Raw genomic sequence first — 22,372 nt, 5'->3', positions numbered from 1 at the left:
CTTTTATAGCCCTTCGAAAGCACAATAAACAGCTATTCGAACAAAGAAAGAAGAATTGAAGGGAATCTTTTAAAACTTGCCTTTGATGATTCCTTTCAATTAGTTTTAAATAGTAGTAACAGCAACAGTAGTAGTGTAGTTGTTTCAAATTAGTAGTACAGTTTGAATATTATTACGAATACCAGTATATACAAATAAAATTACCAAGTTGTTGCTATTCATACATACATATATATCTAATTACAAAGTGTTATATCCCCAACTAGTTTCTGGCCTCCTTTCTTCTCTATTTGCTGCTATTGTTGTCCATACTTGTACCCCTATCATCTGCAATGCGTCAACACGTATGTTATTCTCCCATCTTGTTCTTGGTTACTTTACTAATCTTGTGTTTATGACCCGAGTGGGTCCGTATCTTGTTCGGTACGCCTTTTATTGTGATAGTACTGGGTTCGATCCTCATGTGTGCGTTGCCAGAGTAAAGACTTTAATTGCAATACATAGATCCTACAGATCCCTAGGTGGGGTCGGACACCTACCATAGTCCGGGATTCGATCCTTTGCTACTAATATGTCTCCTTTAATATTTATTATCAACTCGGATCATCCATTTCAGCCTTCCATATAGCTACTGGACACACAACTTAAGAATTCGAACCAGAACGTTTTAGAGAACCAACATAAAATAGATTCTAATTGTACATTTAGCGCTGATGCAATTTATTAATGTACGTATTACTAAGTTGCATAGGCACTAATCACTCGTGCTGTAAAGAAAAATAAATTAGGTTATTTCTTAAAATTAACATCTGCAAATTTAAACCATGATTATCATTTTGAAAGGATACTCAGCTTTCGATTTTTTTGTTTTAATTCACAACACTAAAACTTTATGAACATATAACAGATCACTTTGGCACTTCAAATGGATACTTGGTAATGATAATTATATTTTAATTTAATTTAGGCCCGTTGATTATCGAAGACGCGGTTGACGCGGTCGCCTCGAATTATCAGTTATGTTTCGTTACATTGCTGATTTTTACTCCTTCACTAGCACTGTTCACTTACTTTGACACTAGAAGGGGGACTACATTGGAAATTCAGGGGGGATGTCCTGTAGGTTGCGGGTTGCTTTCCTCTCATCTTGTTTGCGATAGATTGGATGGTTTTCCGTTCTCCTGCTCCACGCTGCCAAAACAACTTTAATTCACACTTGATGAAAATATTATTTAACGTTGCTCGTTTATTTCAATAATTCGTTCTAATTTCTCATTATGACTTCACTAAACGTATATTTCAGACTCTTCATTATTGCTGTATTTTCGCACCAGCTAATTCATTCGTGGTTGCCGCTTCGAGTGTATGTATAACACTAACTTTACTTTTTTATCCGTTTCGCCTTGTTGCTAGGCAAAGAATCGGTTTGCTACGCAGTTTGGTGATGTCAGAAGCTAAATATAGTTATGACAGCCCATAGACAGGAATGTTTTGAGACGACGATTGTTCTTTGTGCTGAATTTTGTCTCCTTATTTGGGAAGGAGAGAGGAACTCTGCGATCTCCGTCACAGACGAAACGTACATACATATATGCGCATTCGTTTGTTGGCTGAGAGAAAAATTCTTGAGAGCACTTTTATGCGAGGTTCATTTAAAAAGTTAAAATTTTCTTCTTAAAAAATTGACTGAACTGAACTGTATGGTTACATGTTATAAAATCTTCTGTACACTATCCTCTTAGGGTTTCTTTCTTTTAGGATTCTAATGAAATGGCTTGCCTATCATAATCTCCTCCATTATGTTTACAAGTTTATATTCTTCATTTTTTTTTTTTTTTTTTTTTTTTGATTCGTCGAATCCTCCATCTTCGTTCTTCCCGTTTCGAACCATTAATTATTTCTAATATTTTCCTTTTAAATTGAAAAGGTTCAATCTTCAAATTGATTGTCAGCGTACATGCTTCACATCCATAGATTCTTCACTACTTTATGCAATGCTTCCGAGCCAGATAACATTTTACTATCCAACACTTAGAAAAGAAACTTCAGTTTCATCTAAATATATTTTGTTTTTAATAAACTTGCATGTGAAAGCAGAATTGCAAAACCTTAAACTTTTTCTAATTATCTTCCCCTTGTAAGTTTTCTAATCCATTTTATTGATATCATGCACAGAAGAGAAAGAAATTATTTTTTCTTCTTTTAAATCATAGAAATTGGCTGCTCTATCTAAAGAAATACAGGGTGATTCAAAAAACAGGAAATTTTGAAAATTAAATAATTTCATAAAAAACATTTAAAAAATATTTATCACACTTAATATTAACAATGACGCCATTTTAGAACACATACAGTATAATTTATTTTCAACGAACTTAAAAATTTAATTACTGAATTCTCTGTGTCTTTGTGTGTGTCTGACTCTTATTTACGAACTTTTCAATTTTGAGCCCTCCATTCGATAAAGCATCAAAACCTATCTGAGAAAGTAATGGAATTTTTCGCGTCACTCTTACCGTTCCTGAGATATTGACCAAAAAGTTCCGATTCGGAGATTTAAGGAGTCATATCTCGGGCACCGTATGTCATAGAGAGATTATATTAGTGTTGATCAATACCAAAGAGGATGTTGAATATTTTTGTATCAAATAATAACTGGTGGACACTGTCCAACTGTTCTGTTTTTTGGAATCATACTGTACCTTCAAACGAATATTTGAAAATGTCCCTCACACTACTATAAAACTGGATTTATCATATGCCAAATCTTAGAATAGCATTAAGCATTGAGTTAGAATTAACAATAGAAATAATAAAACGTAGTGACTACGGCTAGAGCATAGAGGAAAACTTCCTCCCAACTTCCTTTATAAGGATGGAATGAAAAAAAGAAAAAGGTAGTTTGGGTCTTAAATAACAAGTAGTCTATCATCATAATCTTCCTCTTCATCAATTATTCTGCCATAATTCGCAGGTTACTTTAATGTAAATTTTAAAAGCTTCATTAATAATAGTTGCTACCTACCGTCTGCCTTGGGTACTGGCTCTTGGAATAGTCCCTAAAGAAATGGTTGGTAACCTTGTTCAGAGTTCACGTCCTGTTCAAGCGCAAATTCATTAAAATAGAAAATAAGAACTACGACATGGGTAGCCTCAGTGGTTCGGATATCAAGGTTCGACTGATTTTACCTGTGCGCATATGTACACATATATACGATTGGCGGAGTTGATAATTCCGTAAGTGTTCGTACACACACAGATGAAAAAGAAAAAAAGTACCTTAAACAAATTTATATTTATTACATATATATAGCAAAAGAAAGGATACTGATGAGTACACACAAATTCCCACTTGATAAAGCACGAATGCTTGAGTGAACAACACTACACACACACTTTTGAAATATGAAACACTTGATACTGTGACGCTGAATCCAAAAATATGGTTACATTGCTCTTTATTGAAGGAATTTAAAAGATCATTTTGAATTAATATGCATTTTAAAAGACATTTTTCTCTCTTGGCTTGCCACAAGCTAGCAACAGAGAAAGGAAATACGTAAAACTTTCTGAAGGTGACTGATGTTGCTTTGCTGCGCAATTTTGTAGGAAGTTTACTTGTCGAAGGTTGCTCATAGTCATCATACAGGATACATAATTTCCGCATTAATGTGCGGAAATTGGTTAAATAGTTAAGGATCTATGGATAAGTCTAGAAATCATGCCATTGAATTCTTCCGGCTATGACAGTACACGTGTGTACATGTGTGTCATGCCATGTACCCTGGGTGCGGCCCTTATTAAGAGCCAATCAGAATGCAAAAGAGCAATAAGTTTCCATATTTGTGGATCTGATGCAAACGGATGAACTGACTGATACGAGGCTTGGGTGTGTCCCTCGAAATTAGTATAAAAGGACCTCAAGGTTTCAAACGGTTGTTCAGGTGTTCAGAGGTCCAGAGGTGCAGAGGTTGAGAGGTTCAGAGATTCAAGAGATTCGAGACGTCGGTTGAAAGGTGACAGAATCATCGCGAAAGTTTCTAAGAGTTACAAGACTATTACTATAAGGTATGTATGAGCACTTGTTGCATCAGTAATTTCAAGTTTAGAGATGTCATGCAGTACTTCAAAATGTTCTACCTACAGTAAAACTTTCAAGATTAAGAACTGTTGTCGCATATTCGTATTTCATCTTCCATCTCCAATAACTTAAATATCTGGATATCTTGCCTGTTAATCGATCTATATTAAGGTATCAAACTAGCAAATGAACTATCAGATATCAAATTACTCGTGTTGAATCATTCAATTAAATGTTGTTGTATATTACCATTTTAGTTATGTAATAAATTTACTTTTTAGAAATAATGTTGTCATTCCCCTAGATTAATCCACTTTTCCAATGAAAATCATGGTGTAATTTAATTAAAATTCTTTTGTTACAACCGCTAAAGAAATAGCGTGAGCAGTTCTCTACATTATGTGGAATTTAACGAGCTAAGTAAACAGAAAGAGACCTGCACATCGTCACAATACAACGAACAATAAACAATAAAAAATATGAATATATACAGCGTGGTCCGGAAGTGGGCGTACCCCTAATTGGTGTTTTCTGACGGTTTAGGTTTTACCCACATTTGTTTGGAACATTGCTTCGCATTGTCTGGTAACACTACTTCGTCAATGACACTGTTGTGATACAGCAGGATAAAGCACCAGTGCACTTAGCGATTTACGTGCGCAATTACCTGAATCAGACGTTTCCTGGCCGCTGGATTGGAAGAGGTTGTGCATCTTCATCAGCTCCCTTTCCCTGGCCTCCAAGAAGTCTGGGGTTTCATAAAGCAACAAGTAAGAAACACTCGATATCACACAACGCAGGAATTACAAGCAGCTGTGGAAAACGCCTTCATCCTCGTGACTCCAGAGTATCTCCGCAAAACATCTGCGAGAACTTGGCGCAGAATTCAGCTGTGTTACGACATGGATGGTGATCATACCAATGTTTATGACTCGTAAGACTCTTAAGACTTCAAGGTAACTGTGTACAGATATTCTACCACAACTAACACAATACGGTTGAAACTAAAGCGGGGTACGCCCACTTCCAAACCACCTTGTACATATGGAAAATAAATGAACTATGAATATAGCCCGTAACGCATAGTTATACTCACATACACTGGAACACTATTTACTTGGATAGGTAGCTTGCACTATTAAACGAGATCGGAGTTTAGATAACAAAGCGTTAGTGTGAAGAGCTTTGCACATGGTCTGTCAATGTAGCAATTTCGTATTTAAAAAGGTTTCTAAACGTTAATACTCATTTATATGAAAAGTACACACAAAATAATTTTAGTATCCAAAATCATGAGTTGGTAACTTCACTCAAGAAAAGATAAAATTTCTGTTTTTCTGAAGCACTCTGCTAATTAGATAAACATTCAGTTCAATAAAGAATGGTTGTGTATTATTCTGTCAGCAAACATGTCTGGAGTACACCTACATGCAAAAAAAAGAAGTGTTTCTCTGCTGCTATAAAGCGTCCAGAACAAAGAAAGAAATGTTTTTTTACTTGAAAAAATATTAATTTTAAATATTGACTAAAAGTCTATGAAAATATACAGATAAGTGAGTGTCCAATAAGTGAGTTGTGTGGCCGACCAGACGGTCACGTTGTTTTTCACTAACTTCTTCATTTTGATGTAAAAATTACTCTCTTTATTATCTTGCATTAACTGTCGTATTTTCTTCTTCCTCCTCTTCTTCGAACGATTTTTTATATTCCTAATAAGACAATTTCTTCTCAAATGGAATCCCAATATTACATACTTACTTTTTTCTTTCCTAAATATTTCAACTGTTGTTCTTTCTAACATTTCCTCATTGGTGTTCCGTTTTACCTACCTCATTGCTTCATTCTTCTCCATATGTAAATTTAGAACACACGCAAACCCTATTCGTCCCTTCTTTTTATTACGTGAATGTTTCAGCCCCACATCATTCAATATTTTACACTAGGTAAAGATAGATCAGAAATAATACATGATTTTCTTTTTGATTTGTTAGTATGTTTTCATCAATTTCTCATGAAAGGGTACAGTTACATTTAACTTGTTCTCTCTGTCTTTTACTATTGCTGCTACTATAGCTATTGAGATAGAAAAAAGCTTACAAAACAGAGAAAGTGTAAAAGACTTCACATATCATTCTTTGCTCTCTCTCCTGATCGCTAACGTTTCTTTTGAAAACAATCAAAGTTCGGAACGACAGAAAACTGTAGCATCCCTCTTCTTCAAGTAACTCTTACCTTCGCCAATGCACTATGTTTTTTTTTTTTTCCCCTAAATAAATACTCTTAAATCGTGAATCATAAACGACAGCACAATGTTGACTCTATGAAGAAAAAGTATGAACGAAAATAATGTTTATTTTATCGTGGAAAGTAAAATGCGCTAATAATAGCGAGTGAACCATTTATATTATACCTTAATTTTCCCTTGGAGTAGGTTTTCATTCAATGATAACATACATTTTCAAATTCTTGAAATTAAGGACCTCCAATTTGCACTGACAATATTCGGAGAAATATACCGTTCTACATGTTTCAGGAACGGAATGTCTTTCGTGAGGTTCTACTGCAGAGTTCTGCAAGTAAAATAGAATAGAATATTTTATTCTCATTGAGCTTTACAAGCAATAGGCAACGTCCAAATGAGATATACATATAGATATAGATAAGGAAAAAAGTCATGGCATACAAACATTCAGTTTCTGGTTAATACTATAATACACAGCCTAATAATTAATATTTGAAATAAAAGGACACTGGAAATTACGATAAGTTTCTTTACTTTCATTGAACTCTTGAATAGAGTAAAATGGATTCGCTATTAACCAATCGTATAACTTTTTTTATAAACATTTAACGGTACCTGCTGTATGGAGGTTGTTAATGTATTAAACAGCTTCGGTCCTAAGACTAAATAATTATTTTTGATCCTCGATAATCTAGTAAAAATACATACATTTTCTTACACCATCTAGTATTATATGTATATACTTCATCCCTATGTGTCGTATTTGTTAAATTTTGCTTAGTGTAAAATAGTACATGATAAATATATAAATTAACTACCGTCATTATCTTCAACCTGATAAATAGTAATTTATAATGTTCTTTATCATGTGTTCCAACAATGACCCTGACAGCTTCCTTTTGCAAAACTATTGTGTGTTTCAAATGATAAGCGGTATGACCTTGAGTTGGCTTCACGCGGCGTCCAATTGGCTTTGAGCGGTGTTGACAATTCGAGACAAACAGTTTTGCCCACTGACGTCTCGCGCTAATGCGAATCTTGACAATACCAGAGGTGCTTGTTAGAAATATTATATTAGCACATTAACTGCTCACTTTACGAAGTAGAGAAAAGAATTACGAACACATACATGAAAACTACATCTTTTTATGACAACTGGCTGTCATAATACACACTTTTAAAGGTTTCCATATAAAACAATTAGTAAAACGAGCGTTGAGTCCCGCGTCTAATTTCCAGTAGATTTTTCTTCGATTTGTAAATGAAACTCAACTTTTATTAGAGGATAATCAGGGGCGTAACCAGCAGATTGTTCTAGGGGAACAGTACTTTCAGGGGAAAGAAAGCTTCACACATTAGAAACAGAACAAACGACATCTTTCAGAATATGAAAGCATTTTAACTCCCCATGTATACTAAACACATATTGTGTTTTCACGATGCTACCTTGTCAAAAGGCGGATCTTGACAGTACTGAAGTTGAAAACCGGATTGTATGAGATGAATCAATAAACTATTCATAACAAAACAAATGCTGTTTATAGCAGTCTGTTTATCTGGCTTTGTGTTTATGTAGGTTAAAATACTAAAGGGAAAAAAAACTCGAAAAACTATCAACTCAGATATTATTATGCAAAAATATAGTAGGAGTTCACAGTGCGCCCAGTTAGGAAAATGAGAATATAAAGCATATGATTAATTTTAGTTGTTTTAATTAGGTATAGAAACCGTATTGATGTTTGATTTTTATATATATATATATATATATATATATATATATATATATATATATATATATCAGCGGCGGCTGGTACTATATGTTGCATGGATGTGCAACCGGATATTTTTTTAATACTAAAAATACTTTTAAGTATTAAAGTAGTGTATCAGTAAAAAATAAACCTTTGCTCTTGAGCGCAAAACAGTATTGATGCATTTCTGAAAAAAGTCAATTAAAAAACGGAAAGAAAGAGAGAGATTTACATTTCCAGTGGCAGCGAACGTTGCCACTGGAAGCAGTAACATTGAGCATATGGCAGCGAGCTCCTATCTCTTAACATGGGGAAGCGGATCTATTCTTGCATCGCTCCTATCTTCCCGTATTGCTCTCTTGCGGTTGCACTTTCTTCCGCAACTGGTCAGCTAGCTTCTGTAATAGTTACGAATTCCTCCGCTTAGCAGCGCTTGACTCAATTCATAGAGTGAGGGAGATACAGACGCTTGGAAAAAAGAAGTTATTCACAAAACATAAACTCGATAAGAACAAATGTAAGTCTGGTGGTAGCAGGGACGGATCCAGGCTGAAAGTTTGGGGGGCGGTTGTTCGAAGTCAATAGATTTTATTTAACATTTATAATACAAAGGTGAAAATTTTTGGGATAAGTTTTATTTTTTAAAAAAAAAATCCTATTCTGGGGGGTCGATCGAGTCTCGAAGAAGAAAATGTCTTGCTACTGGTCTAATTCCTAGCTAGCCTAATTTGCTGGAATGTTAAACTATTTTTTTTTTCATTTTCAAAGGAAAACATCTTAGATTTCATGCTTCTTTACAAGCAAAAATACATGGTTTCTGAAAATGGACTTTTTGTACCGTATATTTATACAAAGAAATTCTAACAAAATGCATATTGTCGGAGGAGAGAGGTGTTTCTGGACCCTAAAGAAAATAAAGCGGAAAATATTTGCGGTAGCGATGCTTTCTATTCAGAGAAACTTGGCGAGCAGCATTTCAGATTTCAATAGTCATAGAAAAATTTGAAGCCCAAAAGATCGAAAAAAGACATTCCATTCTAAAATAATGCATAGTTTATATAATTAAATAATTTTGTTTAACTGCGTGCATGCAATTTTCTTGCTTTTTTTCTCCTTTTCGAATTAAACTATCATTCATGGCTTACAGCACATACTATATATCCGATTTATCTCATGTTCAATAACATGATTGTAGAGGTTTTGTATATAAATAGTGTATAAACGTACATTGATAGTGGTTGTTTGAAAAAAAAGGAAATAACTTATATATTAAATCAATATTAGAGAAATAATTTAATCAATAATATACAAATAGAGCTTAGAAGACTTTCCTCTTCATATTTCCTGAATATTTTTTGGATAAGACTCAAGAATGCTGGGGGAGGGGAACACTTGCGCGTACCTACATACCTTTGATATTGCAACATTGCAACCGGTGCTTGTACAGACTACAAGTCGCTACTGATATATATATATATATATTATTATAAACGTCCCTCATTTGCATTAACTGTTAAATAAGTTTATTAAACATATACCAGACGAACCTCATTTTGAAGCTGGAAATAATTTGGAAAGACAGGGCCCCCTTTTCCCCCGTGGCTACACACCTTTGCAATCTGATTCAATTTATATATATAGGCCTAACATCGTAAGAATAAAGCATGGGAAGTTCGTAATTTGTTTTGAAATTTACTTCAAGATAGACTCTTTCTTATTCGACAGAAGAAACGCAGTATGTTTTCTGTTTCTTTTTCTTCTTTTTTTCACGTTCCACTGCCTTATTATGTGCGACTTTTAACACCCTCTTTTCTCCTCTATAAGAGATTCAAAAGCATCAGGCGTCTGAATGGTGTCATAAATTATCGTAACATAAAACAAACTCGAGCATATCGAGTTGCTTAGGAATCAGACGGATTGCTTTCGTGACAACTACACCAAGCCCAAATGTGTTATTTGTTATGAAAACGGATAAGAAAATAAAGGGGCTAGTTGTGTAGGAACGTAACTTCTCTTCTAGCACAAAGAGAATTCAGTTGCTTTCTTTCGTGGTAGTTCGTTTGTTCTCCAAAATTATAGTTGACAATGTCTTTAAGCAAACTGAGTACAAGTGCGAAGTTTTATTTTATTTTATTTTATTTTTATTTATTTATTTATTTTATTAAGTGTTACGAAGTCAAGCTCGAAGGATTAATTTCTGTGTTTACAGTTTTTGGAACCCATAATAATAAATTTACAAGACTCGGATTCAGACAATGACGAAATATTAACTGACATAAATGACAGTGAAAGTAGTGTTGAAGACGAGTGTTTAGCATTTCCACTGGAATAGTTAACATGTAAGTAATTTAGTTGCTATATATACGTACTTCTATAATGCACAGTCAAAATTCTTGAGTTTGTTGGAATAGTACATTTGTATTGTGAATAATGTTGCCAATGTATGTGTCATAATCTCAACTGGAGGAAGAGTGAGACGGGATAGGGAAGTCCGAAATCCGGCAACACCGCGCGGAATATAGCGCACCATTGGCTACTGCCCGTGATGCTTTACATCTGAAACAGACAGTAGAACATCATGTGCTTGACTACTGTTACCCCATAGTAAAATCCCATATCCAATTATACTATGCTAACTTGACCTAATGTGGACTGATAGTGTCAAGTTAACGAAAATTTTGAGGTTTACGAAATAATGGTTATGTTAGTCACAACCTATAATATTTTATTGATTATTACAATAATGAAAGTTCTACCACAATACAGGACACGGAAAGGTACAACGTACACTAAAATAGTTGTTAAAAATTAAAACATAATAAGTAAACTATATACAAAATTAAAGAAATGACTAGTTCCATATGGAAAAACATCTCGTGGTTGCGACTGTCTCTTATTTCGTCTTCGTTTGTACCATATATGGAATGTTATGTATTATCACTAGCAGTAGCATCTTCTCTTGGTGTGCAAGTCGTGTGTTAACGCCCATCGAAAACTGAAGAAAAGAGTATTCTAATTTAATTAAACAGATTGTCAGAACTAGGGATTTTTTTTATTTTCAACGAGACAGAATGAATTGTTGAAATGCAGAAAAACAGATAAGTGCTCTGCGATCTACGTCATGTTTTGAGGAGGCACGTCTGCGAGTAAGTCGTTGGCAATGCTTTGGTAGAATTTTCACTGCTTTAGAAGACTCATATTCTCGTTAGAAGACTCGTGTTTTTCACCTTGTGCTTCTGTGATCCAAGGCGTTGTTTAGAAAGACAACGTCTTGAGTTTTCTACTTGTCTCAAGTGTTGCCAAGTCTGTAGATTTATCTGTGGATGTACAGATTTTTATAGCAATACTGAATACATTGGGGGGGGGGGGTATGATGTACATACTTTTTTTTATTGTTGAACATATCGTTCAATTTATAAGTTAAGGGTAAAATCGACTTCTTGCTCAAATACATGTAAGGAACATGGTGAAAAGAAGCATCATCATTTTTCCCTCGATCCAATAAAGTTGTGTTCGAAGAGTCAATTGATGAAGAAAAAACACTGGATGTTAAGCTAGAGAACGGTTTTCCATTCTGCCTTTTTCTTTCCCTAATTTTCATTTACTTTGTCGTTAGTGGGTCATCCTCAAGACTTACGGTTTCGAGCCCCCTATTACTGTTTCTAAAGCAGTAATCCAGAAGTTTCTACAAAAAGAAAGACGACTGTAGCTGGAATTCAAGTAATTGTAAGTAAATAATTACTTGTTTTTGATTTTCAGTTTCATATTTTGAGGGTACAATTACTTATATAATTATTTCAATTAAACGTATTCCTCACGTAATAACATCCTTCTTGATTCATCTTTATAATTTGCAGTCTAAATTGTTAGAAGAAAATTGCCATTTATAGGTTGGCGTAACTAGGACATTATGGGCGGACGGTCATGATCCCTTACATTCGAAAATTGCGAGAACTTTCAGGCACAGACTATATTCAAGAAATCGATGGGTGAGCAGAGTATAGTCACTATTAAATACTCGTATGTCGAATGCAAATGCCACTAAAATACTGTAGTTATGCGTAAATTGGGATAAACTTATCACATTATTTTCGATCAGTAAAAATATGTGGGTGGGGCCATCTTTGCTCCTGGGAAGAGGGGGGTCCCCTCTAATTTCGCCTGTGGTTGTGAAGATTAATATAATTTTCCTTTCTTGCCAACGCCCTAACATCCACGTCAGGAGACGCCACTGATTATTAGTCTTGGAATTTCCATATTTAAGTGCAATCTAACTTTTATATATGAAGCATTTACCCGAAGAAAGGGCAAAACCTTTTAGACGAATCTACGGACAAAAAAAATACCAGCTATTAACCCGTTACAGCCATGGTCTCCATTTGGCAATTTAGTTCTTTCACATGTAACAGTTGGATGTAGTTGCTCAACATTTGTAACAATTAACACAATGATATTAATTATAGTTGGCTTAATTCTTTGGTTTCTGTTACATATTTCAATATTATAATTAAATGTATGGCATTGTGAGGTAATACAAAATTATTTAAAAAAAAAACAATCGGACAGTTAATGGTCTAATACACCACCACATTATATGAAAGATCATGTTCTATTGACAAGCAGAGAACATTTAGCATCATAGAAAACATTAAAAAAGTGATAGTCAAGTTATACAAAATGTCGAGATATCGAGAGTCGAGTTAGCGATATTTTACTGTACTTCACTGTTATCCAGCTTAACTTCTTTACCACAAAGAATGTCCGAAATTGTGCACAAACTTGAATATCCCAGATTTCTTTGAAGCAGACTAGCAAATATACATCTAAGCAGTAGGTAAACTTTGCCTAAAATGTCCTTTTGCTTTGTAATCTGTTATTTATTTCTTTATTTATTTATGTCAATATCCTTGACAGAACTATACTGTACGTATACTCCATCTATCAAGTGACAAATAACAGGTATATATGATAAATTACAATAAAAGAAATAATACTAGAAATACAAGAAATAAAACGAAAACAAGTGAAGATAATACAAATGATGTATGAATACGTAAAAAATTGGTGAGGTAATGATGGAGATACAAGAACGATTTCAAATATATCATAAATGCAGAGCACGTGATTATACATTGAATACTCCAAATTGAGAATTATATATAAAAATAAAATAATTCTGCAAATGGAAGTATGAACGTATATGAAAAAAAAAATATAGTACCTATTCTCAGTATTATAAAATCTGACTGGCAAAGTTACCACTCAATTTATTCTGTTTTCTTCAGCTTGGGTGGTGAAGTGTTTTAAAGTTTGTCTGTGTTCTACGCTGATCAGATCAATCAACTTATTATTATTATTATTATTATTATTATTATTATTATTATTATTATTATTATTATTATTATTATTATTATTATTATTAGTATTATTAGTATTATTAATTTCGAAAAATAAAATAACTTTTCTATCTAAGTTAACACCAACAGAACAGTAAAAATGATTATTCAACTATGATAGTTACAATATAGACAACTACTCGCACTTCTAACTGTACACATTTAATTATTCATCCATTTGAGAAATAAAATTAGTAAATCCGATATAATTTTCCAGCAATAATCTGCTAGTGATGCTTATCTTGTTTCCGTAGACATTCTAAAAGATTTTGTGCAGGTATTTTCACATAGTCGTCGCTAATGGCAGTAGCTCTCCATATTTTTAAGTTTAGAATCTTCTCAAAAGAATAAGCCTCATTCAACACAGTTTAATTAATATATCTCTTCTTATATATAGGAGTGCCCATAAGACATGACTTATGCCATTATCATGAGTCCTATCATAATATTAAGTTAGGGTACTTAATTCAAGTATTCAAAGTGTCCCCAATTATTTCAATGTATAAATTAAATCTTTCAAACACTCAAGAAATGCTACATCCTAATGTTGTTGGATGATAATTTATCGAATTCAGAAATAATATATTATTTTAAATGTTCTAGAACCATTTTTGTTTTCACAAAAAACTTTTTCATCATTCTCCCGACAAAAATGTCGATTGAGTTCAATCACATTTTGGTAATTGTGGTCGTGTGACCACTACTTTTGAAAACGTACACACGTTCATCCTGTGATAACCTTTTACTCATTGTAAACTTACTTTATCCTTTATAATCCTTTATAAAATAACTTCTTCCAAAGCATTATTGATAACACACATACTGTCACGAACCACAGCATAACGTATTATTTACGTCAATCAACTACTCTAGTCAATTGAGAATTAAATAACTGCTAGTGTCAAACAACTTATGTCCCGCTCTGTATTAGAACTATGTTTTGAAAAGTAAAAAATCTCAAGGTAGCTACATTCTGAAATGTCTTAATTAATTTGTTTTCTTATTGTATCGTCAGGTTTAGAAGTTATATTTAATTCAATAAAGATCTTCGTAGCTCTGCGAAGAAAGAAAAGTTGATTTGAAAGGAAATAGAAACTCTCAGTAATATTAATACGTTTCTAATTGAGATACTTAGTCATTAACTGTTTTGTACTCTTAAGACGTTTGGTGAATACTCTTAATGTCACGTTTAACCTCTTCAATTAACTATTCTTTCTACACAAACTTATGCTCCCTAACTAAGTAAATGAATAATTATTTATAAAATTTGTAGAAAATTATCAGAACCATTTTGCAAAAATCTTCGTCCTTCAGAATTAAAAATTAACAAAATAGAGACAGATTCTTTACATATTAACCGTATACTGTTATACTAGTGCATACAATAAAATATCAAATACGAGTAATATTTTGAAATTTCCCTTAGGTCCTTATTAGAACTCTGCGGCATGTAGGTTGGGAAGCGCTAACAGCACAATTTCTTGAGAAGAAATTAGAACTCAGAAACTAAAATTTACAGGCATATCCTCTTCGAGTTTCTGGAATGATGATAACATGTATGCATTAGCCTCTTTGCAATTTTCTACTTTCTTCAGAGCATATTACAGTATTTCAGAAGCATAGTAAACTCTCCGATAATGAACCTTGAAGATAACTTGACAAAAGCATAACAAATACTTTGCGGTTTTCAACCATCTGGATAAATTAAAACACAGAAACTTATTTGCTTTTTTTTTCTTTTAAAAAAATGTTCGAATTAATAAAATTTAAAATCGTCTAAAACTCGAAACTGCCTGTTAAAGATGTAAAATGTTTAATCCACTAAAGATTTTTGTAGGATTTTTTTTTACATACACACGAAATTTTCAAGTGAACGAATTTAACAAGGAAAAGTTTTCAGAAAATCATGGTGACTTCTACAGGAAGGTTGTTGAACATTTTTATGCCTTCACAACGGGGACTCTCAGCAAGCCGAGCTGCTTTGGTGCAGTGAGAAACAGCATCGTATGCAACTTACATACTTCAACGATTTCTTCAAGGAGATTCTCTGTTACTGTTTGACATGTCGTAATTCCGTTTTAATTGTAAAGAGATTCACATAATCTCTTTAGATCATCTAACTCGTTTATGCGATCCTGTATTAGAGTTCTAACTTTTGTGTGTGAATTGGGCTTGTTAGACATCGATGCTGCTTCTCTTTTATCAAAAACTGTTTGTAAAGTGGGACAGAAAGTGCAAATTACGTACAAAATAGTTAATATTTTCTCTTGGTAGTCAGGAGGTTCTGGGTTAAAATCCTGGGAGGTTTTTTTTACTGTAATTTTTACTTTTATTCCCAGTTTTATATGCAATCTTTTAAACAAATAATTTTATTCAGTTCTTTTCTCTCTTATATTAATTATAAATAATTATAAGGTTTTGGAAAATTGCGAACATATAGCCTATATAAATTGAATAATGCACAAGGGATTCGAAGACGCTACTAGACACCGGTATGACTGGTGACGAACAATTCGTGTATTAACATAATAAAACTCCGTTTTGTGGCTATCGCAGGATTGTATTTAGGATACACGCTTTTCTGAAGTTAGTTGTTAGTGATCGTAACCTCCGCTTAAAAATGCACTTGTATTGCTATTTTTGAAAAGATTATTTAAAACTTGAGATTTGAATCATTACTCCACTCTGTTCTTTGAAGGGTTTTCGCATATGAAACAGAAGAAACTCATATTTCTGAAATAATATTTTCCACGACGGAACGATCCACGGTTTGGAGCAAAATAAGATTAAAAACTTAATTCATCTCGTACTGAATGTATTCTACGTTTGGATTTGAATATTTCTGGTGAAATTGAGTTTATTTTAATTCTGGCACTGATATAGGACAAGAAGAATTTAAAAAGGAGTAAACTGAAGTTCAAAGTCCAAAGAAGATGTTCGAAAGCTTCGGGCTTACTTGTCCTCCCATCTACGCCTAGGTCTTCCTAATGGTCGTTTTCCGATTGGTCTTCCAGTCAAGACTTTGAAAGAGTTTCTACTTTCTTCCATTCTAGCTACATGACCCGCCCACCTAAGCCTCCTAGACTTGACGACCCTAACAATGTTGGGTAAACCATATAAATTATGTAGTTCCTCGTTATGAAGTTTCCGCCATTCCCCATTCCCGTTCCTCTTGCGTCCGAATATTCGTCTCAGGATCTTGTTCTCAAATACTTTCAGTCTATGTTCTTCCCTCAGAGTAAGTGACTATGTTTCGCAACCATACAGAACAACAGGCATGATTATCGTTTTGTATATTTTAAGTTTCAAATTCCTCGACAGAATTCGCGACGACAAGAGATTTTGAACCGAATAGTAACACGAATTCTCTGCTTTTATTCGACATTTAATTTCTCCGTGAAGAAGGTAGTTAAAGAAGATAAAATGACTGATATCAAGGCATACAATTTAGAAGAATATTTCGAAAATAAATTTTAAAGATTTCTTAAAATGACTTGTTGTTTCGATTTTCCTATAAAAGCAGCACGAAACGATGAAAAATGATAAAATTCACACTTAAATAATACCATAACCTAATATTTATGGCGAAATTCACAAAGTAAGATATTAATAATACGTACATTCGCAGGTAAACGATATGACACACCAAAACTATTTGGTCTAGGAATTAATTCGTGCGGGTGGACAAGAGATGGCGCAACGAACGGAGCGTCCCACAGTTCCGTGTATCCACACATGTGTTAAAACCCCTGTCATCGCGTATCGTTCGTAGTATAGGGCAGTGGATTAAAGCGTCAACAACACCAGTTTGTAGTTAAGTGAACATGGCGCAATTTGTGCCTGATAAAATGTTTTTGCGGGGTGTCCTGCTGCATTACTTTAACATGCAGAAAAGTGCGACTGAAAGTCATCGTATTTTGGTGGAAGTGTATGGTGACCATGCTCTAGCTGAGCGAACGTGTCAGAAGTGGTTTGCACGGTTTAGAAGTGGTGATTTCGGCTTGGCAGACCAAGAGCGAGCTGGACAGCCAAAAAAATTTCAAGACGAAGAATTGACAGCATTGCTCGAGCAGGATTCGTGTCAAACGCAGGAACAACTTGCAGCAGCATTAGGCGTTGATCAAACAACAGTCTCCAAACGCTTGAAAGCCATGGGAATGATTCAAAAGATGTCACATTGGGTTCCACATGAATTGAAAGACAGAGACGTTGAAAGACGAAAAACCATTTGCGAATTGCTGCTTCAACGACAGAGCAGAAAGGGGTTTCTGCATCGAATTATTACGGGTGATGAGAAGTGGATCCATTACGAGAACCCTAAACGAAAAAAGGCCTGGGTGAAACCAGGTGAACCAGGTCCATCACAACCAAAACGAGATATTCACTGTGCAAAGGTTATGCTGTGCATATGGTGGGATATGAAAGGTGTGGTGTACTATGAGCTGCTGCAACCGGGTGAAACTATGAATGGAGAACGTTATCGACGACAATTAATGCGTTTGAAGCAAGCTCTGGCCAGAACATGACCAGAATGGGAGAACAGACATGATAAACTTATTGTTCAACATGATAACGCTCGCCCACATGTCGCAAAACCGGTCAAAACCTATTTAGAAAATGTCGGATGGGAAGTTTTACCCCACCCGCCGTATTCACCAGACGTTGCTCCTTCGGACTACTACTTGTTCGATTGCATGAACAACGATTTGATTGGACAGCGGTTTCCTTCTTCAGAAGATATCGAAACATGGGTCTCTGACTGGATCGCTTCCAAGGATGAGGACTTCTTTCGCCACGGAATCCGTACATTGCCTGACAGATGGGCGAAAGTGGTGGTTAGCGATGGACAATATTTTTCTTAAGGTATTTATGTATTTTGTGTTTGTACTACAGCTTCAATGTGTGCGTACCAACCGCACGAATTAATTCCTAGACCAAATATTATCCTAAAACTAATAACATATAACTTCGGAGAGTTATCTACAAAATAATAATTTACACAATATATTCAATCATTTTAAATAAACTATCCTATTAAGGCAAATCCTATACAGGGTGTCTCAAAATTCGCGAATGATGATATATTAGTCAAATGTATAATGTATATAAAAAACGCTTAGTTTTAAACATACGGTTTAGGACCCGCTTAGATAGAAGATAAAAACGCAATTTGTTGCATTTTATTTATTTATTGAACAAATTCTCAGTTAAAGCATAACTTCGCCATTTTACACACGGAAATGTTAACTAGTAGGAAAAAAACTGTCAACAAGGAGTACAAAGGTAATATTATTTTTGTCAAAAGTCGTTTAATTGCACTACTAAACACTGGGTACCTCGACAAAAATGTCCACATCAGTTGTTAGATGATTATAATAGTTCGGTATTCTGTTAAAAAAAAAAAAACTATAATTTCCAACCTGGGGCGGGCAAGATGGAATATGTGCGTATTCTGGGTTGTTCGGAAAAGGACACGTAAGGACAGTTCCTGAAGTAGTGTTTCCGATATCAAGTTGCCACTGCCTATGTTTTGAATGAATTTCAGGTCAGAGTTATTTCTGAGTACTCCCGGAGTCTGGATAATAAAATTCCTCAAGAGTTCCTCCTTAGGTAATATTCGAAGCGCGGGGACACGAAAGTGTACTATAGCAATAAAGAAATTGAGAACAGAATCAAGTCTACAGAGATGTGTAGGTGCTACCATAGCCCATATGGGAGAGCAATATTCCATCTTGAATGCTCTTTCTCCTTTGATGAGTTGCCTTGTTAACTGTGTGAGAAATCACTTCCTCTGATAACAATAATTAAGAAATGCACTAACTTATAAAAAAATTATTTTACTGGCGTTTAGGACTATCATTTCTCGCATTTATTAAAAAAAACGTAATAAATTGTTTTACGGGATAAATTAAAACGAATAACGTAGGATGTCCCAAAAAACGTAAGATGTGCCAAGCCTACTATAACATGGAAACTCAATTAGTTTCGAGGGGGCCGCGGTGGCTCAGTGGTAGAGCGTTCACCTCTGGTGCTTTGGGTCCTGGGTTCAAACCCTGCTCCCGCCAAGTGAACTTTGTGGTGGACAAACACCGTGTGCGTGGGTTTTCTCGGGGTTCTCCCGTTTCCTCCCACTTTCTTCATTCCACCATTTCATCCATCTCTCATCATCACCGTCTCCTTTAGCCTAACTGGCATAACCGTGGGACGTAAAACTCAGAAATTTCATTTCATTTTCAATTAGTTTCGACGGTGAGACTATACTTTTAGGGGGCCCGAATTGTTTTTTAGGGGCAGACCCGCACACCTATCGTTACGCTACCGCCCGTAGCCTCTACTCTCTGGACTACTGCCGTAGCAATTATTTCCCTTTTATACTGGACACAATATCTCATTGTTCAATCGAGATCTATAAATAATAGTCTCAAAGCTATGACTATTAAGGATTCAATAAGTTTTACACAACAATGGATTGAAGTATCTAGGAAACATATTTAAAAAAAAAACTAATTTAAATATCAAATCATCGTTATCGGCATGCATCTCTGAAGTGAAGATGTCGTAAGTAAGTTTAAATAGAATAGATATGTAATAGTATACGGTACAAAGTTTCAAATGTAGAAATTGTTCATTTCCAACTGAATGCAACTGTATACCACAGCATTTCTCCATTAAGGACTTTATCAGGACTTGTAACAATATATGAAATGTTACTGTTATATTATTTTGACAATGGCGAGTAATATACCGGTATTTGTATTAGTCTGTTATTTGTATCTTCCGCCGTGACTCAATAATACAGAACTCGTCTTTGTGAGAAGTGTTTTATGTTCGATTCTAAGCAGGTCCGTGCCCAGAACAGTAAGATCAGGCAACTGAGATAATTTTCTTGGAGGCACGGAATTAAATTCACTTTACCTAACAATCGCTGTTTGTACGCAGAAAAATGTTATTATGAAGTAATATTTTGTTTGATGATCTACGTAGAAGCAAAAGCATTTGAAGCAATTCTCGGTGGTCTAATGGCTAATGAGCGTCTTTAGTGCACGTGATTACTAGTCTGATTAACGGTAGAAGAATTTTTAAGATTTAAATGCTTTATGATGGTTTGGATTCCGCCATAAATGGTAGGTTCAATTTTTATGTAACAAACAAATAAAAGGATTTTAAATGCATTGAACAACTAGCACAGTTTAATGTGATTTCAACAGTTTCTCAAAGTTCTTCCGTCAAAATACTTCCATTTCTGAAGAAAAAAAAGGAAGGGGACTAAATCCAGTCTTCCTTCAGCAATGCAGGAAATCCCTGTCAAGTCAATAAGAACAAAACTTCCCAGTTAACTAGGGATATCATATGTCGAAATTTTTGTGTACATGTCCGTCGTTTGAGAGTAAACATTGAAGGGTTGAATGCAAGAACCAGGTAAGTCCACTTTTAGAATTTTGTCCGGAGCTGCCTGCTTCTTGCTCTAACTTGACGATGAACACGGTTTGTAGTACCTCCTTTTACATTATAAAACTGAATATAATCATCGTATCCACATGATTCTTGCACACAATGTAGAGTGATTTACTGGAAAATGTCAAAATCTCAAATTCGCACCTATTCAAATTCTTGGATCCAACCCTTCAATTTCCGTTCGCATATATTTTTTTCCAAATTCTCTGATCTGTCTGCATTTTCTAAGGTTCCTAATGCGGTCTATCGTATTGGTAACAGCGCCCAATGAGGAACGGAGGAGTTGGCTATCTTACCATACAATCGTGTTTTTTTTTTTTTTCCTGTTCCTTCCGTATCTATGCTTCCGATTATTTCTGTAAGCTTTGAAATGTGAACATATTGACGTATTTAAACTGTTAAATCTAAGTGCACTGTGATCTTATAAAGGTAACCAAGAAAGTTCTGTCGCTTTTCCACCCACCATCTTCGAACATCGATATGTACCTTAAGACGTACCTGGAAGATCAAAAATAGTCCCCATCACCATCGACGACCTTCTGTCAACGTTCTGGAAGAACATGGATTCCATCGCGGTAGAACTTGGTGCGCCGTGAAGCAAAGAAGGTATCAAATGCATTTTGCACATCTAGTAGGGATTTGAACTGCCGTTCTCTAAGGTGATTGTCCAAGGAATGGAGCAGGTGATAATCGGACGGTGCAATGTCCGGGGAGTATGGCAGATGCAATAGTGCTTTCCATCCAAGGCATAGAATGGTGTCACGGGTCATCCTAGCCACGTGGGGCTTAGTGTTGTTCTGTAACAGGAGAACCCCTTTGCTATTCAGAAGTGCTTTCTCGAGAGTTTTGAGTTTTTCTTGAACACAGCTCAACTGCTAACAGTGCACAGTTACATTGATGCTGTGACCAGCGGTAGCAGTTCCGATGCACGATACCGCGAGCAGTCCACCAAACACACAGGATGAATTTCTTCTGGTGCAATGCTGGTTTCGGCTGTTTTTGGAACCAGTTCATGGGATGCTAACCAATGATGATGCGCCGTGGAGCTTCGTACAAGACCTACTTCTCATCACATGTCAACAGTCTGTCCAGAAATGGCTCCTTGGTCAGACGAGACAGCAAAGAAACACAGGTGTCTGCTCACGTTGCCTTCTGACTCGGAGTCAAATCATGTTGGACCCATCGACCCAACTTGTAGTGCTTCCCAAGTTGATGGAGGAGGCCGCATGGTGGATGGAGGCCGCATGGTTTCTGCACTTACACTGAATTGTAGTCCCAGTTCTTCACATGTCTGGCCACCGTTCGCCTCAATTGCTGCCTGAAGATCTTAATTTTGTACATGTATTGGTCTTCCGGCACGCGGTGCTTCTTCGAGTGTTTCGTCACCCTCCTTAAACTTGTTAAACCACCGCTGCACTGTCCGCATAGTCACGACACTCTCACCAAA

Source organism: Thermobia domestica, chromosome 15 (assembly GCF_964235325.1).
Source record: "Thermobia domestica chromosome 15, izTheDome1.hap1.1, whole genome shotgun sequence".
NCBI lineage: Eukaryota > Metazoa > Arthropoda > Insecta > Zygentoma > Lepismatidae > Thermobia > Thermobia domestica.
This window is presented reverse-complemented; position numbering follows the sequence as displayed.